The 14785-nt window shown below is 39.7% G+C and overlaps 1 protein-coding gene and 1 long non-coding RNA gene across 4 annotated transcripts in view; both read right to left on the bottom strand.

Moving 5' to 3' along the window:
- LOC127554053 (OX-2 membrane glycoprotein-like) overlaps nt 1–14785 on the bottom strand; it is a 71728-nt gene that overhangs the window by 29407 nt on the left and 27536 nt on the right. The gene's annotated exons all lie outside the window — the stretch shown is intronic.
- On the bottom strand, nt 2486–11693 carry LOC127554054 (uncharacterized). Its single transcript, XR_007951883.1, has 2 exons — nt 9080–11693; nt 2486–5847 (listed from the first exon to the last, which is right to left on the bottom strand). It is a non-coding gene; the product is annotated as an uncharacterized LOC127554054 (long non-coding RNA).

Genomic DNA, 14785 nt, shown 5'->3' with positions numbered 1-14785 from the left:
AGTTCAAATCTGGCCTCAGACACTTACTAATTGTATGACTCTGGCCAAGTCACTTAATTGTATTTGCCTCAGTTTCCTCATCTGTGAAATGAACTGGAGAAATGACATAACATTCCAATACCTTTGCTGAGAAAATCCCAAACAGGATCCCAGGGAAGCTGGGTTGGCAAAGTGGATAGAGCACTGGACTTGGAGCCAGGTCATGCTTGAAGAGGACTGAAATGACCTCACTATTTTAGGGCCAGTGTATAGTGTGTCCAACTGTGGCTAATTATATCAATATGGCTCAGACGGTTCTACTCCAGGTCAGACACAAATAGCCCATGTGAATATTTTGAGTATAAACACCTCTAAATTTGCTTTCTCACATTTCTTATGAGCCACTGCAATTCTGCTTTGCTCATAAACACGGTGCCTTTTTTGGTAGGCGTGTCATGGTGGGCACCCTGTGCCAGTGTCTCCCATAGCTACAATCAAGTCTAAAGTTCTCCTCACCCCCATGTGAGCACTTGCCTCGTGCGAGTTCTTCATAAAATAGTCTTTTGCTGAAATGTTTTTGGCATCCAAATAAAGTGGTCAGTCGATTAGAGCTGTGCTCTTTGCAGTTTGAGTGTTTGGCAGTTCAGCTTAAAAAAGGACTTCAGTGTCTGGTATCTTATCTTGCCAGGTGAACTTCAAAATCTTCCTAAGACATTTCAAATGGGAGCTGTTCGGCTTTCTGGCCTGGTGCTGGTACCCTGATATCACAGTATACAACAAGGAAGTGGGCAGAACAGTCTGTACATCTTCACTTGGTAAGCAGTCTAACAGCTCTTCTCTCCAACACTTAGAAGCCTCCCAAACCCTGAGCTAGTTCTGCCAATGAGGACATCAGCCTCATCACTTATGTGTACATCCCTGGAAGTACACTGCCAGGGGAAGTGACCTTATCCACAGTATACAAAAATTCTCCATTCACTGTAACTGCTGGTTCTGCATAGAGATTGTGTAGTGCTGGCTGGCAGAGAACCCATGTTTTCTTGGTGTTAATTGTTGGGTCTGAAAAGGATAAACTGAGTGAAGACCTCTCATAAGAAGGTGGCCTTGACCTATACCCTCATTATAACTTGAAACTTTGATATAACAAGTTGGCTGTAGCCAAATGTAGCAGATGTTTGCTTATCATAGATAAACATACATTTCCCTCCTCTTGCCCCTGTTCTTTATGCACATTAGCAGTAAGTTCCTGATATGGAAAAAAAAAAAAAAAAAAGAAGTCTAATTGAATAGTTTTCTTTGTCTCTTGGGTAGTTTTCTGCATTTAAAATGGGATCCTGGGGGTGGGGTTTCCATGAAAAGTGGGAGTTGCCCTTTTTTGGGAGATCATAATAAATCCTTTTTGCTTTCCTACTTTGAGAGCCTCTGCTTTTAATTTGGGGAAGGGTTGCTGCCTCACACAGGCCAAAATTTATCCAAGCAGCAGAGAATCAGTCTATATTCTGGTGCATCTCAGCCTCAGAGGCTGCATTCAGTGTGGAATCATCTGTGAACAAAAATCACACATAAACTCTCCCTCTATTTGAGTTTTTGCCTGTAGCCTTTTTGAGTTAAATCATTTGTTGACAACTTAGTAGTTGATCTTGATGTCATTTTTGTCTTCATTGAAGGGATCTAAAAATATCATTTATTTATGAATTAAGGTGGTTGGAACTCTGTATGGCTCCATTTATTCTGTTCCTTATTTGAACCATGTCACATATGAGGTATCATTATCCTATCTATATGGAGTTACACATACATGAGTAAATCTATAATCACAGGCTAGTTATAATAGAATTTCCAGATTATTAACATGGTATCCTAATCATATTAATGATTGTTCCATTAAGTTTAGTTCTTGTTTTAACCCATTATCAATATTAATTTGTTCTTTGAGAGTTTGTAATACATTTTTTGCTAACTGATCTGCAAATTGATTTGTCTGAACAGATTCTGTTAAAGCTGTAGCTGAAATAGCAAGAGATGTGATAATAGGTATAGTTGCTAGAACTCCACAAACCAGTAACCCAACAAATCTCCTTTTCCTAATTCTATTGTTTTCTAATTATCTTCTGATGTTATCCCAAGCCTGTTTGCCTGCTGCCTGTATCAGTCATCATTATTCTTAGTAGGCACCATCACACAGGATGGGTGTTCAATAATAAGAACTATAGGTAGTGAATTTGAAGTGAGACGCTGGGTTAAAATACAATTGTAACATTATACAATATATTTTCTTCGCGCCTTTCTGATTTGGATTCCAGTCCCATTTCTAAAAATGGTATCTATAGTTAGGAATATCTCTGGATATTCTAAACACACCTTTACAGTATATATCTGAAGGGTCTGAAACACTGTAGAATCTCAAATCTGAGATGTAAAAATTTCCCCCCCCCATAGCTGCCATCATTGTCAATAAGTTTTCATAAACTTCCCTGGAATAAATGATATCTTCCACAAATATTTGTATAGAAACTTCTGTACTTGATCCTAACCAGGAAAACAAATTATCAAAAGCTGTTTGCATGGTCATGAAATTTGTTCCAGGAAGGAAAGGTTGTTTTTTGCCATAAAGCTCAATTGATCTTGAGACATGATTGGTGTCTAGGTTTTGAAATCTTTTCATCATTATCTATGAAATTAATATTCAATTTAGTAATATTCCACCATTGTGCCAGCCCCACAATTTCTATAATGCTTTTTTTATGATATACCAGCTTTTGACAAACAGGAACAAAGTCATCAGTAGTTTCCATAAAATCACTCCCTTTTGCTCTATAAAAACATATAGGTTTCCTGACTGTAAACACCTGTAGAATATTAACAGTCTTTGTTTATTGTATATATGACTTCTGCACTTCTCCCATCAACTTTGAATTAGTAAGTGATACAAATGTCAGTTTATGTGCCTATGTAAATACTCAAAGTATTGGAGGATATGCCACAAAAGTCCAATGTGTGTATTCTTTTTCTCCACCTGCCACTTGAATAGTCAATAAGGTGAACAAAGTAAGTAGGCTTTTTCTTCCTTTAGCTCTCTTATGTCTTGATCATTGTTTTCAGTTTCTATTCTTTCTCCTTCCAGGCTGTATTCCCAGCTGTTGCATTTGATGTGTCAATACATTCACAGGGTCACACAAATCTCTCAGTATCCAGATCAGTTTTTCAGTGGCATCTGGAAAAATACAAGCATAACCTTGTCCCCTTGTTCGTAATTTATCTGGCCCATTCCATTTCCCAGTTTTGGGTTCTTTCAATATTAGTGGCACCCTTTTTTGCTATATCACGTTTTTATTTTAGAATTTTAAATTGTTTTTGTGCTGGTGTACTACCATATGAACCAGGTGTTAAAAAAAATTAGAGCATACAGTGCTATTGTTAATCACCTATTAATCCTCCTTTCCCCTTTTTGTTTTTCCAAAAAGGTCTTTAGATCTCTATGCTTCCATTCCACAATGGCCTGGACAGTAGGGTTGTAAGGTATTCCAGGAACATGCTGAATATGGAAGGAGAGGCAAAATTTCTTAAAAACCAATGCTAGTATAAACAGGACCATTATCTGTCTTTATCGCATGTGAAACTCCTAAAATAGAAAAACAAAATAGCAAATGATCAATAACCTTAACTGTAAATTCCCCTGTATGATAGGTAGCAAGTATAAAAGAAGAGAAAGTGTCTACAATAACAAGAATATATTTAAGTCTCTCAAAAGAGGGATAATGGGTTACAAAGAGGGGCCAAACCATGGGGATTTTTAGCTATTGATTTCAAGGAAGATAGATAAGGATTACAATAAGTACAAGATCAAATTATTTATCTGGTTTGTTCTTTAGTAATATTGAATTGATGACATAGGATTTGTGGAGATTGATGAAATCATGAATTAGAATTTTTGGCATGAAAAAGAGACATAGTTAATAAGGAGGATTATGTTAGAAAATCAGCAACAGCATTCCCTGCTATTATGTCTCCTGGAAGTTCAGTATTGAGAATATATGCATACAGAAAAAAGGGGCTTTCCTATTTCTTATGACATGTTGCAATTGCTTAAACAATTGATAAATCATTAAATTGCTAGAAAACTTTATTTGGGTTGTATCTGTGTTATTTACCATATAAACATCATATTTGCTATCAGAAAAAAATATTGAGGTTTTTGAACAATATGCAATGGCAATAATAATTGCTTATAACTCATTTTGCTGCATTGATTCAAATGGAGTGAGGAAAACATGTTTAGTGGAAGGGTGGCTCTATAAAGAGGCCAATTGTTTGTTAGTAGCATTTGTAAACACCATAATTGCATCAGTAATTGAATTAATTCTAGTCAAAAGTGGAAATATCTATTGATAGCCATGAATTGTAAAATCGGTAGCTGAAAGATGTTATCAATAAGACGTTGACACATCATCATTAAAATTGTCAATCATTATTCGAAAGCTATTGAAAGCTGATCTTTAGAATATGGTTGATGAATTATTTGTAGAACACAATTCAGTTAATAGCAATATCCTTTTTAAATCTTTTGATCAATATCGCCACCATCTGGTAGAAAGGCGTTTATGAGACTGTTTTGCCAAGTGTGTACTTGGCAAATTCTAAATGGCCTGTGTCTGGTGTATAGCTGCAAAAGGAATGGGAAAAATAGCCATTACTGATATCTGTATTTCTTTTTGTACATTTATTCTGTCCAAATGACAAGAATTTATTGCTCTTTCTACTGCTTGCAACTGATCCTCTGCTTCTTTGGTTAGGTTTCTTTTTGAATTTGTGTTAGGATTTCCTCGTAAAATTTCCAATAATTTTGCCCCAAATTTTAAATATGGTCTTATCCAATTAATATACCCCAGTAATTTTTGATAATTTAGAATATCTAACTTATTCCTTCTAATTTTTATTTTTTATGGCCTGATAAACAGTTTTCAATTATTTGTCATAAATACAAATACATTGGGGCTAATTGCACTTTCTCTGGAGCTATCTTCAATCCATGTTTTTCTAAAGCCTCCTGTGAGTCCCTTAATACTTGTTGTGCAATATTCCAGTAATAATGGGCACATAGAAAGCTACCTACATAATGTACGATATATGCTTCTTTAAATTTGGCTCTGATAGAAGCTATAATTTCTGCCACACACTGTTGACATTATTTTTCATGTCTTATGAAAGAACTTTCCACTGAAATCTTAAATAAGGTTCCTTCAAATTTGTGGATGTTAATGAAAATGCAAAATAAAGACAGCCTTCAGATTTTAAAGGAATAAAGTAAAACAATCCTTTTATATAAATGATCCATATTTGCCATTCATAAGGAATCATGCTGGGTGAGGGAAGTCCCAGTTACAAACTATCCATAAATTCAGTACTCAGGCAAAAAAAAAAAAAAACCCAGAACCCAGATTTGTGCCTGGAAGTACCCAGACCAGTAGTATTTTTTAAAACTCCCAGATTTGTGCCCAGAGGTAACCCAGACCAGTAGTGTTTTCAATAACACCCAGATTTGTGCTCAAAAGCACCCAGATTTATTGTCCAAAGAAACCTAGAACCAAATTGGGGTCAGAGAACACCCAGATTTAGGCCGAAAGGCATCCAGACTAGTAGTGCTACGGGGTGTCCCTTTTAGCCTTCCCAGAGTTGTATGGCTCATCAACCCAATTTTTTCTGGAGATCCAGATTTTCTAGCAATCAGACCAGACAGAAAACTTAACCTCCAGGGGTTTCAACCAGTTATTCCACTGGGGCTGAAATAGAGGTGTTGGTGGTGAGTTCTTGCTGTGGCTGGAAGTGCTCTCTCCATGGGACTCTGGAAGGAAGTGCACGCCGGCCTCCCTAAAAGAGCCCAGACCCAGTCAGTTCAAGGCTTCCCGTGGAGACCTGCTCTCTAATCTCTAATCTTGCTCTCAGTCTCATATCTCGCTGGGGCCTTCAGAAATGTAATGCAGAGAAACTGAGGCAAGACAGAGATTCGGGCTTTTAATATTTTAATAGTGGAGAATTTGGACTAGCCGCAGCCAGCTGGCTGGATTGGACGCTTGTCTCAGAGCATTCAGCACCAGCAAGGAATTCAGAGACTTTTAGGGGGCTCCAGCTATCAGGGAAACAAAGGCAAGGTGGGGCAGAACACTGGGTGAGTGGAAATTCCAGGAAGGACCATAACTTTTTAATTCTGACAGGTTGGGGGTTGAAAGCAGAAGACAGGAAGTCTGAGACCAGGAGATACCTAAGCATTTGAGATAAGCCATGTGGAGTTTTATGACTTTTTGGAATGTGAGAGTGGTCAGAGGCCCTTATTCTCTCAGTTCCATTGGGACAAGGAAGGGGGGGTTGCCACCAGGGAAACTAAGGCAGAACAATTCAGGGAAACAGGCATTACAGTTCTATATGACCAGATTGTAATTATTGAATAATTTAATAATTTCTTAAAGGGCCTCCATATTTTCATTTGTTAGGCGTCACTCAACAACCCATGTCGGTGGCCCTTCTTTCCATTTAAATTTAACTATCTGTACTTTCTGATCAGAGACCCCTATGAAAAACTTTATATGACTACATCTCTCCCCTATAAATGAATAGGGAGTGTCTGAAGAACAAAAGGTTTGATGCATCCTTCTTTATTCTCATTTCTTCATAATAACTTTTTGGCATTCTGTCCTGGCTTTTGTACGTCGCTTATACCTGTAAAGGTGTGTGCACCTGCACTTTAGGCCAAGCCTGTGGCCAGAAGCATTGTGACATCATTGATTTATTGGCTGCTGGGTCCACTAACCCTTCAAATAGTTTTCCTTCTATTTCCGATTTTAAAATTGGCCTGGATTCTACAGGTTGCATCCAGAAGGCCTCCTTTCCTGTGCTCCCAAAATCTTTACCACCCTAATTTTTAAAATATTCTTTTCCTACTTTTTTGTAAGGTATCATTAATAATTGTGCTATCAATTTGGAATTATGCTCAAAAAGTTATCAAGCTGTGCATACCCTTTGATCCAGCAGTGTTTCTACTGGGCTTATACCCCAAAGAGATACTAAAGAAGGGAAAGGGACCTGTGTGTGCCAAAATGTTTGTGGCAGCCCTGTTTGTATGGCTAGAAGCTGGAAAATGAAAGGATGTCCATCAATTGGAGAATGGTTGAGTAAATTGTGGTATATGAACGTTATGGAATATTATTGTTCTGTAAGGAATGACCAGCAGGATGAATATAGAGAGGACTGGCGAGACTTACATGAACTGATGCTGAGTGAAATGAGCAGAACCAGGAGATCATTATATACCTCAACAACGATACTGTTTGAGGATGTATTCTGATGGAAGTGGACCTCTTTGATAAAGAGAGCCTTAATTGATCAAAGATGGACAGAAGCAGCTACACCCAGAGAAAGAACACTGGGAAATGAATATAAACTGCTTGCATTTATGTTTTTCTTCCCGGGTTATTTATACCTTCTGAATTCAATTCTCCCTGTGCAACAAGAAAACTGGTTCTGCACACATATATTGTATCTAGGATATACTGCAACCCATTCAACATGTAAAGGACTCTTGCCATCTGGGGGAAGGGGTGGAGGGAGGGAGGGGAAAAAATCGGAACAGAAGTGAATGCAAGGGATAATGTTGTAAAAAATTACCCTGGCATGCATTCTACCAATAAAAAATTATTAAAAAATTAAAAAATAAAAAATAAACTTCCAAAAAAAATAAAAATAAAAATAATTGTGCTATCCTCTCCCCCTTTTTTATTGAAATAACCTGGTGAGGAGCAACATAGCAAAGAATACATAGTTGTCCTAGGGAATCAAAATCTACTACTCCAGGCACAACCATAAGCTCTAGCAATGACTGTGAACTATGTCCTATAATGAGACCTACTATACCAGAGGGAAGTGGACTTGCAATTCCAGTAGAAATAGAGCATATTTCCAGATCATCAGTAACTTGGTGTGAAACTAAGGTGGGTAAATCGAGGTTAGCAATTCCTGGGGGTAGCATGCATCAAATCCTATACTGTCAATAAATCTGATTTACAGTATTGTTGGAGGGCACTGCTGGAGGCGTGATAAATGAAAGTTCGGCTCCCATTGTTTGGCAGGGCTGGAGCTGGCCCTGGGAGGAGTTTCCCAATATTTGATTACCTTCTATATTATACTGTGAGTGACATTCAGAAGCATTGGCCTTATCTTGCATTTTGGACATAAAGTCAAAGGCTTATCTGTCAAATTATGATGAGGTAAACCCTTTTGAGCAGTACAATTTTTTCTTATGTTACCCAATTTTCCACAATTATAGTATCTAAGAAAATTTGAAAAATTCTGTAGTCTGTTTGAAAAAGCTTGAAAAGTCGAAGTTCCCACATCCTGACATCTTTGGGTCATTTCTACTACAATCATTTTCAGTTTTCTCCCAAGTAATGCTTTTTTTTTTTTTTTAACAACAATCTGCATTATCATTTTTGAGAGCACGCTGTCTCAATAAAATTTGAGCTGCTTACCTGTCATTAACAGAATAATGAATTGCCATTGTTCAGCGATTTACAAAGTCAGCAAAAAGGTCTCATTAGGTCCAGGCATGATTTTTGTGTAAAATGTTCCCCTATTAATTTTTCCTGATATTTTTACTCATGCCACTCTAGCTGCTTTCATTCTTTTCAAAATTTTCCAAATAGAAAATATTGTAATTCGAAGGGCTCCTGGTCCTTTTTCTTTTATTTTCCTACCTTATCCTGTTTTCCTAAATCAATCATTCCCTTTTGAGGAAAACAAGGACAGCATATTTCCAGATTCCAAAAATTCTTGTAACTGTCCTGTGGTAATTACCAATCCTTTCCTTTAACTAATTTAAAAAATACTTTCAGATAATAGTCTTTGTCCCTGCTACCTGATTGATTTTGCCCCATTCTGATACAATATGTGTACTGTATTGGTATCAACTGGACAAAAATCAATCTTATAAATTTTATCATATATATATTACATATCTGATATCTTATATTCTATACCTCATCTATTTGTATTTTATTCCTCATGTCAGTAAATTATTTCTAATGATAGATTATTTTCCCCTCTTGCTTACCTTAATTATTGAGCTCTCACCAAGAAGGCCGCTCTCCTGCCAGGAGGAACAAGTCCGCTCCCTGTTCAAGGTGCCATATGTTGGAGTCAAGCTTCAGTGAAAACCGAGCATGTGAATACCCAAGGCCAGGCGGAAGATTGCTTGCTCTGCTGTATCTAGCACACGTAGGTTTCAGATAACCTGATCAATATATGCACCTTCCCTTGCTAGGGGAAGGAGGGGAGTGAATTTTAGGGTGCCAGACTCAGTGCGTTCTACTACGGGTGAATCTTACAGGAGATGGCTCTCTTCTTAGCCTGGAAGTGCCTGGAGTTGCCAAGATCCTGGAGAGTAAGGGACTTCCCTCTTTGGGCTGATGGAATGGCAAGTAAGACCACTCATAGAAGGATGAAAGAGAGACCTGGGCGGGGAGCTGGGAAATGCTAAACAGTGAGAGAAGATTGTAAAAAAGGGTTGAGACAGGTTGGCTTGGATTTTTTTGCGGTTTGAGGTGGGAGAAGTGGGAACTTCTGGGAATAGTGGACCGAGGATTGCCCTCCCAGCATTATAAAACAGGGAACGTTAGAGCTGGGAGAGAAAGCTGAATGTATTCAAGTCATCTTTTTTCAGTATACATATGAGCAAATTGGAGGTTAAAGGGAGGGGAATGACTTTCAGTTTCCTCAAAGCAGTCTGAATTACCTATGCTATGTCATCAATTCAATATTACCTGAATTACCTGAAGTAATGGAAAACTAAATATTAATAAAATTAAAATTTTATTTCAAAATATATGCATATATAATTTTTTTTTTTTTTTTTTTTTTGCTGAGGCAGCTGGAGTTAAGTGACTTGCCCAGGGTCACACAGCCAAGAAGTGTTAAGGGTCTGAGGCCAGTTTTGAACTCAGGTCCTCCTGACTTCAGGGCTGGTGCTCTATCCACTGCACCAACTAGCTGCCCCCATAGATAATTTTCAACATTCACCTTTGCAAAAGCTTGTGTTCCAAATTTTTTCTCTTCATTTCCCCACCCCCTTTCTTAGATGGCAAGTAATTCAATATATGTTAAAAATGTTAATAGGTCATAATTTTCCATTACTTCAGGTACCACAAATTTATCAGACATTCTCCAAGTAATGGACATCTAGTTTGTTTCCAGTTCTTTCATGTCAGAAAGATTACTGTCCAGATATTTTGGTGATTATTGGGACTTTCTTATCAATGGTGTACTGGATAGATAAGCCCACAACTGGAGTCTCTGGGTCAAAAGGATGAATTGTTATCACCTCTAGCAAGGAAAAGGATAGTTATTATTCAGCCCTTAGAGAATGCGCTAATGTGTCAGTAGAGGGTGCTAAAAAGCAACAATTTGGTATTATCTCCCTGATGAGGACTCCAGGAAGGGATTTTATCAGGTAGACCAGAAAATATGAGGCACAGGGTGGTGTTGAAGGCTGAAATACCCTAACAACGTTTGGGGGTCCCCACGTCAAGGTCACATATATTGCTAAAGAATTCTCAGAATCAGTCTCCAAGTTAAGTTGGCAAAAAGGGTTTATTTGATTCCGGGAATTCAGCAGGCTAGATGCCAGATAGCAAAGAATTGAGAGACAGAGAACTGATTAATCCAGTCCCCCATGACCCAGGGCTAAGGAGTCTTATCATTGACATGTTGATTCTATGAGCCAAGGCTCTGGAGTTATCTCCAGATGAATTAAGGGTGGTCTCTGAAATTTGTTTATCACTCAGTCAGCAGTGAACTGGGAAATACTGGGCTTAGAGCTTTCATGAGGCGAGAAGTTAACTGGCTAAGGAGTGGTTAGGATTAAATATATTGAAAGTTTCCTAAGGCAGACTCCAAAGCCAGAAGATTTAGGATTTCCTGACTCACTGCGAGGACTGAAGTCCCCTCTAAGAGATCAGGGGACCAAAGAATCCTATTACATCATTTCCCTGCCCTGAAGCAGTCACCCTCAAATTCACTTGGGACAAAGGGATGGAGGTCTCTTCTTCTGGAGCTGCTTCAGGCTGACAAGGGGCTTAGAGTTGTCCCTATGCTCAGTGGGTGTTCAGGCTGGGAGGGGAACTGCATGATTTTAAGATGGCAGCAGCAACATCAGTCTTCAGACTGAACGAGTAGTTGGAAGTTTGTAGCTTGGAGCCTGGTGGAAACAAATCTCGTAAAAAGGTTAAAAATGGGATGATATCTAGGGTGAAGATGGCAATATTTGGGAATGGGACCTTTGGGAAAAAAACGCATCAGATGACATCTGTGGGCTGCCTTGAGAATGCTGATCCTGAATGCCCCCACTGCCCACAGAGGTCCCTAGGCTGACTAAAGACTAAGGAGTTATCCCCCCAATGCAGGGGCCCACAGATTGACACAAATAGAATTAGAGAGAAAATAACAAGAGTAAAGTTCTCATCCTAGGAGGTAAAATAGCAAGAAAGAAGACTAGAGTGAGGGAAAGAAGGACACAACAATTTTACCCTTCTTTCTCCAGAGTGTTTTCAGGGCTCCTGTGGAAGAGTAGCTTCAGGTCCTCTATGGGTTAACTGGAATATTCAGAAATATCTGAGGAAGAGGTAACAGAAGCAGCATTTTTAATCCTAGAAATATGAGTCGAGCTGGGGGACCCTTCCAGTTTGACTGAAGCTGGAGTGGTTAGAATGACCTTATATGGTCCTTTCCACTTTTTCCCCAGAGATTCAGTGCCTTGAGCTTCCAAGATCTCAAATATATTATTTCCCCTGGATTTACAGGGGAGGCAGTCTGAGCATGAGCATCTATAGGTTTAGGGAAATGTTTGTTTGCATATTCAGAAAGGGCCTTCTGGACTGCTGTGTGGCAAACTGGGTGACCAGATGTGTTCTGAGGGTTAAGGAACCTCCCATACAGAAATTCAAAGGGGCCCAGCTTAATATTCTCCAGAGGTGCCATGTGGACTCTAAGAAGCCCTAATGGGATATTCTTTACCCAATCCTCTGGAGTCTCTAAATATATTTTAGTAAGGATTCGCTTGAGGATGTGATTCATTCTCTCCACCTTCCCAGAAGCCTGAGGACACCAGGCAGAAAGGAGGTGGTAGGTGGTTTTAAGAGCCTGGACCACATTTTGAATTACCTGGGAAGTGAAGTCGGGGCCATTGTCGCTCTGCAAGGAGCCAGATAGGCCAAAGTGAGGTATGATCTCTTTTAGCAAGCACTTTGATACCTCCTGAGCTTTCTCAGCCCTGCAGGGAAAAGCTTCTACCCATTTAGTACCCATTTAGTAAAGGTGTCAACAAAGACCAGAAGCAACTTGAAACCCCTGCAAGGGGGCATATGTCTACTTGCCAATCTTCCCCTGGGTATGTGCCCCTTCTCTGAACAGGCTTGGGAGGGAGGAAGGATTTAACAGCTCCGTCAGGATTCACTTGGGCACAAACTTGGTAGATCTAGCAGACCTGCCTGATGGTTTCACCCAGCTTGTGACCAGTAAAAATGCTTTTCATAAGGGAATGAAGAGCATTTCTTCTCAAGGGGGTAGCTTGGTGAAGACCAAAAATAAGTTTTCATTGACTTGCCTCTGGGATTAAAAATTGGCCTGAGAGTGTTTGAAACCAGCCAGAAGGAGAAAGGATGTGTCCTCTTTCTTCTGCCATGGTTTGTTCCTGTGAGCTCTATTAAGGGGTATAAGAATCAAGGGGCTGGGGAATTAAAGGTGCCTTGGTCAGAGACAAATGGCTAGTAGCTTGAGCAGCTGAATCTACCAGCCTGTTCCCCTTGGCCTGAAGTGAATCTTTCTTCTCATGTCTTTTACAAAAGGTGACAGAAACCTCTCTAGATTTGTGGGGAGTGTGTGATAGTTGCAGAATTTCCCTTGCATACTTAATAGGAGAATTTTTTTCTGTTAAAAGTCCCCTTTCTCTCCATATAGCCCCACGAGTGTGCAAAATATGAAAAGTATATTTGAAGTTAGTATAGAAGTTCACGCTTTTTCCCTTCCCCAATTCCAAAGCTCTGGTAGGTCAATGAGTTCAGCTTTCTGAACAGAAGTCCCAGGAGGCAATGGCTTAGCTTCTAGGGTACCATTGAGGGTCACCACAGAATTACTTTCCCCATTTTCAAGAAAACTGGTGCCATCTGTAAAACATTTACCATCTGAGTTGTCAAAAGGAATATCTCCCAAGTTATGTCAACTGGAGTAGACAGAACCTAAAGCTTCCTCACAGTTATGAATAATGTCACCCAACTATAAGTGTTGTCAGGAAGAAGAATGGCAGGGTTAAGAGTGTGACACACCCGGAGAATCAGGTAGGAGTGTCTAGCAAGAGAGCCTGATATCTAGTAAGCCCCCCACTTGCAAGTCACTGATGCCTTTTGGCTTCTAAAATGCTCTGAAACCCCTGGAGGGTTAAAAACCTCAATTTTTTTTTTCCCATGGAAAATTCACCCCTGAAAGAGTGCAGGATTCTCCTCAGCTCCTTGTGTAACTTCCTTGAGTCTGTCATAATTAACTTGCTTCTTAATCCCCCTCTTCATGCCTTCAGTGAGGCAGGGTAAAAGGTGATCCCTTCTCTTTCTATCACTGCTTCCACCTGGGGTCTGAGACAGAGACAGTAATAGCTTCTGGGAGGTATATATCAGAAGAGGAGGATGCAGCCATGTAATCTCCAAAGTTTTGGGCTACATCCTAGATTCTCTTTTTCTCAATGGTACAACAAGAGTAGATAATGATACTAATATCTACCCAGAAAGATCACCTTGGAGGGCAATGGCCTTAAAGCCCTCAATATATTTAATGAGGTTCTCAGAGTAACAGCTAAGTTTTTCTTTAATCTGGGAAAGATCTGACATTGAAAAAGACACCTGCACCCTGAATGTCTCTCCCTGAGAGTCTGCTACTTCTCTCAGTGGGCAGAGATTAGAAGGGATAGCTGAATTGGAATCTTGAGGAGGAGAAAAATGGGGTCCCATTCCTTGTATGAGAGGGACTGAGGAGTGGGGGGTTGGGAAGTCTAGAATCTGGCTCAGGAAGTAAGAGGGAGGGAGTTAAAGAAATATTGTGGGACATATGGTCCTGACTTTGATAAAGGGGTGATTCTGGATATAGGTCTCCTAATAAGGACTTCATAGGGGTGCAGAGAAGGAATCCTGTGTCCCTGGAGGAGGGAAAAGAGGGGGGTCATCTAGAAGGTCAGTAGCTATTTTCAATTTCCCTCCAGTAAATTTTACCAGAAGCATCCTGCAGTGCATCTTAATTTAGGATCTTGAGACAAAGCCATAAAGGCTTGGACATAGGGAACTTCAGTCCACTTGCCTTCTCTATGGCAAAACAAGTCTAACTGCTGGAAAGTGCTATAGCTAAGTGAAACATTGATGGACCATTTTTCCTGGTTCCCCAAGATATGTGGAGGCCAGATAGTATAGCAGAAGAAAATAAGTTTTTCAGTTTTGAGATCTTTCAGGCCAAATTTGTATCTGTTTTTTAAGAGACAGTAAGAAGGGAGAAGCTTAGGGATAGAGATAGAGGTAAATTGTTCCATTTTTGCCACAAGCCTTAGATTTTTCTAGTTCTATAGCTCCCATTCTCTTCAGGTCTCCCAGAGGGGATGATAGGTGACAGGTGTTCCCTGGTGAAGAGTATTTCGGCTGAGAAGTGCAAGAACTTCCAAGTCTAGGCAGCCCCAGTCAAGGAAGTCTGCTGAGTGTAAAGCTCCTGAGAGTCCCAAGCCTTCCTAGGT

Source organism: Antechinus flavipes, chromosome 3 (assembly GCF_016432865.1).
Source record: "Antechinus flavipes isolate AdamAnt ecotype Samford, QLD, Australia chromosome 3, AdamAnt_v2, whole genome shotgun sequence".
NCBI classification, from domain to species: domain Eukaryota; kingdom Metazoa; phylum Chordata; class Mammalia; order Dasyuromorphia; family Dasyuridae; genus Antechinus; species Antechinus flavipes.
The sequence above is the reverse complement of the archived record's forward strand: the minus strand, read 5'-3'. Positions and strand labels throughout refer to the sequence as shown.